Below are 9,904 nucleotides of genomic sequence, written 5' to 3'. Positions count from 1 at the left end.
CTTCCAAATGAGCTCAGGATTGTGAGTCAGAGTGGCGCCCAAGCTCTTTGCTGCTGAAATGCTTTCTGCTAAGAGTGTGAAATGAGCATGCGAATGTGCCATGCCACTTTCAAGTGTAGTGTGGTGTAAAAAAATTTGGCTGCGACGCTTTCGTCGACTGCAAAGGTGATAGCACATTCGGAGTGTTAATGTATTAGTTGTTCGCCCTTAGTTGAGTTCCATAAGGTGTAACAACGAGATCTTGTCAAAGAGGCACAATCGGTAACTGCTCCTTGAAAACCCAACTGCGCTTCGAGGAGAGATACTAACTGCAACTTGCTATTCGTTAAAAGAGAGGAACGACCTTCTCAACTCTACACAACACCGATGAATTTCAGCGATACTACAAAGAAATGCAATAATTCTGTGCAAATTACTGAGCCATTCTATCCTGCAGAGGCAGATTATTAGCCAAGTTGCGAGAAAAACACCATTCACTAACTATGCACTATATACCACTATCAACATTAGACCGCACGCAACATCCTTTAAAACTAATTTCCTCAAAGCTAGGTTTCCAAATGCCCTTAACGTTACCCGTCATGGCTAGCTGGATTGGACAGTGACGACTGGACTACTTGGGTAGTGCCGAGATTCTCATTATGAGAGCCGTTTCTCGTTCCTTCTTCGCGCTACACGTGCTGCATCTTGCCGGCCGGGCCTGTACTCATGGTCTGCGACTTACAGTGAACGTGTTCGTGACGTCACCTTAAAACTTTGGCGCGTCATATTTGCACGTGGTTTTCCCCCAGGAAACTTCTTTGGCATTGAGGGCATGTGCGCCGCTGTGTGCGTTCATTTTTTCATTTGCTTCTTTTTTCATTGCGTTAGCGATGAATAGGGAACGTCGGCAAACGTTTTTACCATTGGCCCGCGGACACAGCGTGTCAGGACATACAACAAAAGAACTCGTGTGGACAGGGGTGACGTTGGTAAGCTTAACTGTGTGTTGCTGCGCACGGGCGTCTGGCGGCTCGGTCGAGGTGGTGGCGGCTTGAGCACGGTTTGAGCTTTTCGGCGCGTTTGGCACGGCGCGCATGTCCTTCTTGCAAACGGCGCACGACAAACGACCACTTACGGGCTTCTGAAACGGGATCAGTCCTCGCAAAACATCGACTCAAAAACCACAAAAAGCATATGTAACACAAAAACGGGCATTTTTTTTTTACGTTAAAAAGCTCATATAGGCCCATATAGCCAAAATAGGCGCTTAAAAGCCCATATGGTCAAACTAAGCAATTATAGGCACAATACACTATTGATTAAAATGCTCCCCTTCTTTTAGTTCATGTTTATATGTTAAATAAGCTTTATACGGACTGAACGAAAAAAAGGAAGGGAGCTCCTACTAACGCGTAAGGCTTGAGGGTAGCGAAGCTGTACGCAACAGTAGCGTGTTAACCTCTTTTCCGCCTCACAGCGTTGTATAAGCTTCGCTGCTCTCAGAGGTACCTCAGGCGGATCTTTGTCTTCCTCTATCGCACACGGTTCTGCGCCGCACGTGGCCTCGTGGCCTTCCTTCGTGGCGCGCGCCTATCGCTGCGGAGACGGTCTCCTCGCCTTCCTCCGCCCCGTCCCACGCATTTCTCTTTTCCCTCTTCGCCTATCTCTCCCCTGCCTCCTATCTGACCCAGTTACCGAGCCGTTGCTCCGTACCGAGCGCTTGCGGAAAGGGGTGTGGCTTGACCTCCAGCGTTCAAGGGCAAAACTGGTCACCCCGCGAAGGCTGCCCGAGGTAGCGTAGTGTAGCTTGCGCTACAAAAATAGGCGTTTTCCCTACAAACACGGTCCCTAGTTATAGGATCTTATAGCTTAGTAGACGGAACCGGGGCGGTGGTCAGGCGCAATGGAGACGTGTAGGGACGCACACATGCGTAATGGCTACCCCAAAATGCACCCCAATGATCAAAATAATAATGAGTGACTCAACGTTAACTAAAGCTCACTTTTAACACTTTTTTGGCTCACAAGCTCGAGAGAGAGAGAGATGGAACTTTATTCAGGCATCCGGCGTGCAAAGGACACGATTCCCGGCCACGCAGGGCTCAGTCGCGTCCCCTCTATCTAACCACCCTAAGTCGCAAAAGTCCTAGGGCGTCGGGCTTAGACCCCGAGGCGGTTGGTCTCGGCGTCCGCTCGAGCTACTCGGAGCGCTCCCGGCCGCCACCGTCGTCCCCCGACCCCCACCTCCCGCATGGGAGGGCGGAGTGCCGGGAGGGACGGGCGGGCGCGGGGCCCCCTTTCGCCTTTGCAGAGCCAGAGCCGCCTCGAGCCGCTGGATGGCCCTCCTCTGTTGTTGGGGCTCCGCAGAGCCCACGCATTCGCGCACGTCCGGTGGGTACGGGTCCTGTGGGTCCTGTCTATCCCCCCCACCGTCGCGCACTGCACAGTCACAGCCCCACATGATATGGGTCAGGGTCGCAGTTTCGCGTTCACACACACTGCACCGAGCACTCTCGTAGAGGTCCGGACACACGTGCCGCGCGAGCGCCGGCGTCAGAACAGTCTCTGTCTGTAATTGCCTGAGCTTCACCGCCTCCGCTCGAGACAGGTCCCGGTGCGGGAGCGGAAAAGCACGCCTCTGGTCCCGATGCCAACGAAGCACCCCGCCGTAGTCGGTGAGGGGCTCCGCTTCTTCGTCGTCGTCGATGTCAGTTGTTTCACCGCAGTCCTCCAGGGATGACGACAGCGGACGGGATGTCGCGACCCGGCACGTGGCGAGACCACGGGCCGCAGCGTCCGCCTCCTCGTTGCGGTTGCATAGTCCGGGTGCCAGCTCCCGGCCCGCGTGGGCCGGGAACCACTTGATGATCGTAGTCTTCGTGACCCCCTGCGCTGCAGCCCCCGTCGTCCGCCAGGACTCCAGGAGCCGCGCAGTGCCACCACACACCACGCCGCGAGCAAAGTTGCGGATGGCTGTCTTTGAGTCACTGAGTACCGTGCGCACACCGGGCAGGCCCAGGGCCAAGGCGATCGCCGCCTCCTCTGCCTGGCTCGCCGACCGGGCGCACACGCTGCCCGCCGTCAGTAGTTCACCGGTGGAGGCCCGCGCGGCCACCGCCACGAACGTGCACGGTCGCCCACGGCACTTGGCCGCGTCCACAAACACCGCACCGTCGTCCTCGCTGTACTGGTGAGCCAGCGCGCGCGCGCGCGCGGCCCGTCTGCCGGCATCCCTCTCTGGGTCCACGTTCTTCGGGAGCGGGTACACGATCAAACTTCTGGCGATCTCGTCCCGAAGAGGGACCAGCTCGTCCGCCTCCGAAACGCCGCCGGCAGCCGATGATGCCGTGGGCCCTCCGCAGCCACCCGTGTCAGGAGGCTGTAGGCCCGCTCGTGCCAGGATACGGCGTCCCACGGCAGTGTTGCCCAGGCGCGCCAGTTGCGATGCTCGTTGCGCCTCGCTAATCTCCGACAGGGTGTTGTGCACCCCCAGAGACAGCAAGGCCGACGTCTTCGTGCCGTTCAGGAGCCCCAAGGCCCCCGTGTAGGCCTTGCGGATGGCCGCGTCGATGCGCTGCCGCTCCCCCTTGGTCCAGCGGTGAAAGGCCCCCGCGTACGCCGCGTGGCTGACCACGAAGGCCTGCAGCAGCCGCAGGAGACTCGCCTCCCGCATGCCTCGCGAGCGGGAAGACACCCGCTTCACCAGGCGCGTCGCGATGCCCATCTTCGTCACGACGTGCTTGACCGCCGTGCCGTTGGTCCGGTGCGCGTCCACGAACATGCCCAGGACCCGAAGGCCCGAGACGTGCGGGATTGGCGCCCCGTCGCCGGCACGAACCACGATGGTGTGTTCCGCCTCCTCGGCGGCCCGCTTCCTCCACCGACCGGGCGGGGGCAGGATCAGGAGCTGCGACTTCTGCGGCGAACACCGAAGTCCCGTGCCCGAGAGCGCGGCCTCCACGGCGTCCACCGCCGACTGCAGCCCGGCCTCGACGTCGCCGTCGCTGCCGCCCGTTGCCCAGATAGTCGCGTCGTCCGCGTAGATGCAGTACTTGATGGCCGGCCCGAGCTCCTCCAGTCGCTGCGCCACCTCGATCATGACTAGATTGAAGAGGAGCGGCGAGATCACCGAGCCTTGCGGGGTCCCCACGCTGCCCAGCTCGCGCTCCTCCAGCTTCGCTCCGCCGACTTCCAGCCGCGCCGTGCGCCGGGACAGGAACGAACGGATGTACTCGTAGGAACGGCGCCCCAGACCGAGGCGCGACGCCTGAGCCAGGATCGCAGAGTGCCGCACCTTGTCGAAGGCGCTCTGCAGGTCCAGGCCCAGAATCGCACGATTGTCCTTCTTCGGGAGTCCCCCGGGGGGCTCCAGGACCTCCCGCTGTAGCAGTAACATGGCGTCCTGGGTGCCAAGCTTCGCGCGGAAGCCCAGCATCGCGTCCGGGTACAACTCCTCTTGCTCCAGGTACCTCTGCCACCGGGTGTTCAGGACGTGCTCCAACACCTTGCCCACGCACGACGTGAGCGAGATGGGGCGCAGGTTCTCGATGCCCGGCGGCTTGTTCGGCTTCGGTAGCAGGATGGTCGTGGCCGTCTTCCACTGGCGCGGGAGACGGCCGCTGCGCCAGCACTCGTTGAAGTACCGGGTCAGCGACGAGATGGCCGCATCACTCAGGTTCCGGAGCGCCTTGTTGGTCGCCCTGTCGGGGCCGGCGGCCGATCGACAGTTCAGGGACTGCGTCGCCTGCCTCACTTCCCACTCCTCGATGTCTCGGTCGAGGGCGGGGTTCGGCGGGCCCGCGTATTCCGGGTGGTCTTCGTGCGGGGTCGAAGGGAGGTAGCGCTCGTTCAGGCGCTTGTGCATCTCTTCTTCGCCCAGCTGCTTGGTCGCCGTGTGTAAGATCTGCGCCATGCGGTTGCGCTGATATTCCTTGCTCTTGCTCTCGTCCATTAAGTGGCGCAACAGCTTCCACGTGCCTCCGCGGTGGAGCTGTCCGTCGGCCTCGCTGCACAGCGCGAACCACTGCTGCGCGCTCAGTTGACGGCTGTAACGCTCGATCTCGCGACCGAGAGCCGCCACCCGCTTGCGCAGCGTGCGGTTGTGGCGCTGGAGCTTCCAGCGGCGCTGCAGCGAACGCCTGGCCTCCAGCAGGTGCGCGAGGCGAGGGTCCACGCTCTCCGTGTCGTTCGACGTCTCGATCTCGGTCGTCGCGCCCTCAGTCGCGGCCACCAAGTCAGCCGTCCACTTCTCCACGTCTTCGACTTCGCCCAGCTCCGCGTCCCGGAACTTGTGCCAGTCGGTCAGTCGATGCTTGATGTTCGTGCCGGCGCCGCCGCCGTAGCCACTGCCCTCGCGGGGATGGCTCAGCGGCACCGTCACCTCCACGATGTAGTGGTCGCTGCCCAGGTTGTGGCCCGTGTTCCGCCACCGCGCCACGCCGCCGTCAGGCAGGAGCGCGAAGGCGAGGTCCGGGTTGGTGTCCCGAGCAGTCGACGTCCCTATGCGCGTCGGGTGCGCCGGGTTCGTCAGTAACGTGAAGTCGGCCTCGCTCGCGTCGTCCAGCAGGCATTTGCCCTTGGCCGTCGTGCGCGTGTAGCCCAACTCCATGTGCTGCGCGTTGAAGTCGCCGCAGACGATCGCCGCGGCGTATCCTCCTCCCACTCCGTCTCTCCCGGACTGGTGGACCGCGTCTCTGATCTTGTGCAGCAGGGTCTTGAACTTCTGCTTGCCGTGCTGCGGGTTGCTGTAGACGTTCGCGACGAAGACCGTGGTCGTCGTCGTCTTCCTCCCTTTAGCGTTCTTGTCTCGACCTCTGCTGTTCCTGCCGGCTAGCACCAGCTCGGTGACGCAGAGCTCGATGGCGGTGTCCTTGTTGCCCAGGAACTTCTCGTGCTTGATACAGGCGATGCCCTTGCGGACGAACGTGCACACGCCCTGCGCCGCCCCCTTCCCGCATGCGCGGGCGCTCGGCGGGCTGGCGCGCGCACGGTAGCCGGGCAAAGTCATCACCTTCGGGTCTTCGGCGTGCGTTTCCTGCACCGCTATCACGTCGGGAAGCTCCGACGGATCCAGCGAGCGCAGGTGCTGCTGCAGTACTGCCTTCCGACACCGAAAGCCGTTGGCGTTCCAGTGCCAGACGCGTAGCACTCCTTCTCCGCGGCGACCCCCCATTATGGCGATGGCAGTGGAGACTCGGATGCGTTGCAGTAACGTTGCACGGCGGTGTCGACGAGCGCCTGCAACCTCTCTGGGCTAATTTGCTGTTGGATCTGCTGTTGGAATTGCTGGAACTGCTGTTGCATCTGCTGTTGCAGCTGTTGTTGCTGTTGCTGCATGACTTGGGTGATCTTGTTGAGGAGACGGTGCTCGAGGTTCTCGAGATTCTTCCCCCAGTAGTTTGTGATGTTGGTCAGTTGACGGATGCGGTTGTTCAGGCCCGCGTAGCCCAGGGGCTGTTTCGCGGCCGCGGCATCGACCGCAGTCTTCGCCATCGCTGCCGGCGACGTCGACGTCCTGGCAGCGGCGTCCCCGCCGTCGCCGTCCTCGCCATCGTCGTCGCTTGCGCTGAACACCTCCTCGTCGTCTTCTTCTTGGTCTTCTACCTTCCTCCTGTCCTCCCGCTCCGTCTCCTTCTTCTTTGAAGACGATACGGTTGCGGTGAATTGGAAGGCCCTTGACGTGGTCGGTTGCGGTGACGGTGCACCCGAGGTAGAATCCCTCGTTACAACCGCCATCGCCGGCTTCTTCTGTTGTTGTTGGACCGCCGCAGTCGTTGCGACGGCTGGGCCCGGGCTCTTGCCCGCCTTGAGTTGCGTGATGGTGTTGCGCTGCTGATTGATCGTCAGCTGCATCGTGTTTATCTTCGCTTGTTGGCGCTGCATGGCTGCGCGCATTTCTTTCATGGCTTCCCGCATCTCCTCCATGGCTGCTCTGTGGTCTTCGTCGCTGCTGCTGCCTCCGCCGCCGCCGCTTTTATTGCCAGCGCGGCGCGACGTCGGGCCGGAACTGCTGACGCCTCTTCCCCTCGGCGCGGACCTCTCTCTTTCCCATTGTTCTGCTCTTGTCGCAGCTGCAGCCGTGCCGCCGGAGCTCTTCTTCCCCGCTCCCTGCTGCTGCCGCCGCCGCGATGCGGAGCGCTGCCGTCGCGGCGCTGCGGTCGCAGTCATCGCCGCAGTCGCCGCCCCTCTGGTAGTGAAGTCGGCCCACGTGGGGCCGCCTTCTCCTGGTGTCAGTTTGCGCCAATCGCGGCTCTCCGCCCTGCTCCCGTCCCTGTGGTTCCTCTCCAGTTTCCGGAACTCGTCCCTTCTGGAAAGTCTGACCTTCAGGGCCGGTTGCAAGGGCGCCGGCGCCATCTTGGTGGTCGTTCGCTCTTCGGCCTGCTGTCGGGCCCACTGCCGTTTCTTGATCTGCAGCGGCGTCTTAAATTTGTTCTTGCAGCTGCCGGCGCCCGTAACGTGCGCGCCGCCGCACAGTCTGCATCTTGGTCGGCAATATTCGGCGTGGTCCGCGCCCGGATTTCTCCTGCCGCAGGCGAAACACACCCGGGCGTTTGGCGTAGGACACACGTCCTTTCTGTGCCCCACCTGTCCGCAGGTCTTACAGACTTCTCGGTGTTGGCGGTACAGGGTGCATTTGGTAATAAAGCCGCCGTACTTGACGTAATGCGGCACCTTTTGGCCTTCAAACAGAATCACCACCGAGGTGGACCCACCCAGGCGGTGCGCGGCCATGGCCGTGGGGTTGTGAGCATTGACCACGCGGCGCCGGATGTCTTCCTCCGATTCCTCGTGGCCTACGCCGCGTATAACGCCGCGGGACGTGTTCTCGGGGGTGGCCCAGTACGCGTACGTTTCGTACATCACTTCCCCGACTGTGATCGCTCGGGTCGATCCGTACTGGTTAGCCCGCTTCTCACTGGGCGTACTGATGACGATAATATTTTGGGCGGCATTCGGGGACACAGAATCCTCGTCCGCCTCCTCTTCACCGACTCCCGCCGCGGCGAAGATGGCTCCCCGCAACGCAGTCATCGGTGTTTTAGCGATAACCAACCCGCCGCGCGGCCGGACGACCACGCGGATCTCGTCGCGAGACGCGAAGCTCGGCATGCGAGCCGCCCTCGCCATCTCGGCATTCACCTTAGCGGCGAACTGAGCCCGCGTGGGCTGCTGTCTTCCGACCGCGCGCGCGTTGCTATTAGAATTCGAAGCTGAGCCCAAGGTGCTCGGCTTACCTGGTTGCGAAGAGCCCTGCTGCGACGGGGCTCCCGATGCCTTCAAATTCTTCTTTGCGCGGCGGGAAACCACTTGAGTCCACCCGGCACACAACACCACAGAGTCCTCCCCACCTTCCGCGTCGTCGGCGAGTGTCACGGCGGCGGCGGCAACGGAGTCGTCGTCGTCGACGCTGGCGGCACCCCCGGTAGCGGTCCGGCGAGAGGTAGGAGCAGTAATGGCGACCGTCTTCCTCGCCGCGTTGCCGGCGTCGTCGCGGCCGGTCGGGTCGCGGCGACACTTGCGAGTCGGATCCGTCGTCGTCGTGGCAGCGGGCGTAGTGTCCATTTCTTGGAACTCGTTGTCTTCGTTCTCCATGGCTCCGCGAAAATCCGCGGAGCCCGCCGGGGCGAGGCGCGAGGCCTCCCCGGTAGCGGCGGCGACCGTACACGTGGCCGCCGTGGCCGGTGTCGACGTTAGGCTTAGTCGGGCCGGCCTCGCCTCACACACGAAAACACTCGCTAATTCGCCAAAAATGGGCGAAATGGCCCAAACTTGGTGTCCACGGGTTCCGGAGATCAAACGGAACACTCACGTGTCGAAGTGGGCCAGGTGGGGTGAGATGGACCGCCGAAATTTGGCATATTTCACGGAGCCGATGCAAGGCACGAACGCTCGCTCCGGCGACCGCAGCGCCCCCCCCTCACAAGCTCGAGTAGGTGACTGCTAACGAATTATCCTAGGCGGCAAAACAATCGAATTCATAGGTAACAGTTGCCTGGCTGCTATACGATTATTTTTCTTACGCTACAACTGATGAAAAAAAGTACACCGCTTGGATTTAAACCCGTCGCCTGTTAATGTACGGAGGGAACTCGACTGTACCCAAGCCTAAATCTAGGGATTTGGCGTTCAGGGTAAAGAATGATTGCAAAGAGGAGGTTGCAATTTTAACAAAAGGAAAAAAGAAGATGCGGGAAAAATTGCATCCCGCGGACACTTATGACATTTGTTGGTCTTAAGTTGTCCCTAGGACAACATGACAGCTGGGCGGGAAGGTAGCTGGTAAATCGTCACTACTTCATTTGTTTGTTTGTTTTTTAAATATCTTGCCCAATTGCTCCCGGTAGCCCTTACAATTGCGTCCCTTTTACTTAAAAAAGCAGTATTTTGAGTTCACATAATTTCATTTAGTTTTCCTGGTCGCTTTAAACCGCAAAACATATTTTTTTCGCACTTCGCTAAACTTAACTCACCGAACCGGCTGAAGCTTCGAACTTGTTCGCCCTTACAATTGCGTCCCTTTTACTTAAAAAAGCAGTATTTTGAGTTCACATAATTTCATTTAGTTTTCCTGGTCGCTTTAAACCGCAAAACATATTTTTTTCGCACTTCGCTAAACTTAACTCACCGAACCGGCTGAAGCTTCGAACTGGTTCGCGAACGGGTTCGGAATGTGATTTAGCCGAACCAGATCTCAACATACCCTTTATCGATCGCTTTAAACCGCAAAACATATTTTTTTCGCACTTCACTAAACTTAACTCACCGAACCGGCTGAAGGTTCGAACTGGTTCGCGAACGGGTTCGGAATGTGATTTAGCCGAACCAGATCTCAACCGGAACAAACTGAATTTACCCGAACCCGAAGCGTAACCTAACCGGTATTTCTTTTCGGTTCGACACACTGGTTCTGCCACAACATTTT

This window comes from Haemaphysalis longicornis, unplaced genomic scaffold (assembly GCF_048455015.1).
Source record: "Haemaphysalis longicornis isolate Haplotype H1 unplaced genomic scaffold, Haemaphysalis longicornis Haplotype H1 scaffold_4, whole genome shotgun sequence".
Taxonomy (NCBI): domain Eukaryota; kingdom Metazoa; phylum Arthropoda; class Arachnida; order Ixodida; family Ixodidae; genus Haemaphysalis; species Haemaphysalis longicornis.
This window is presented reverse-complemented; position numbering follows the sequence as displayed.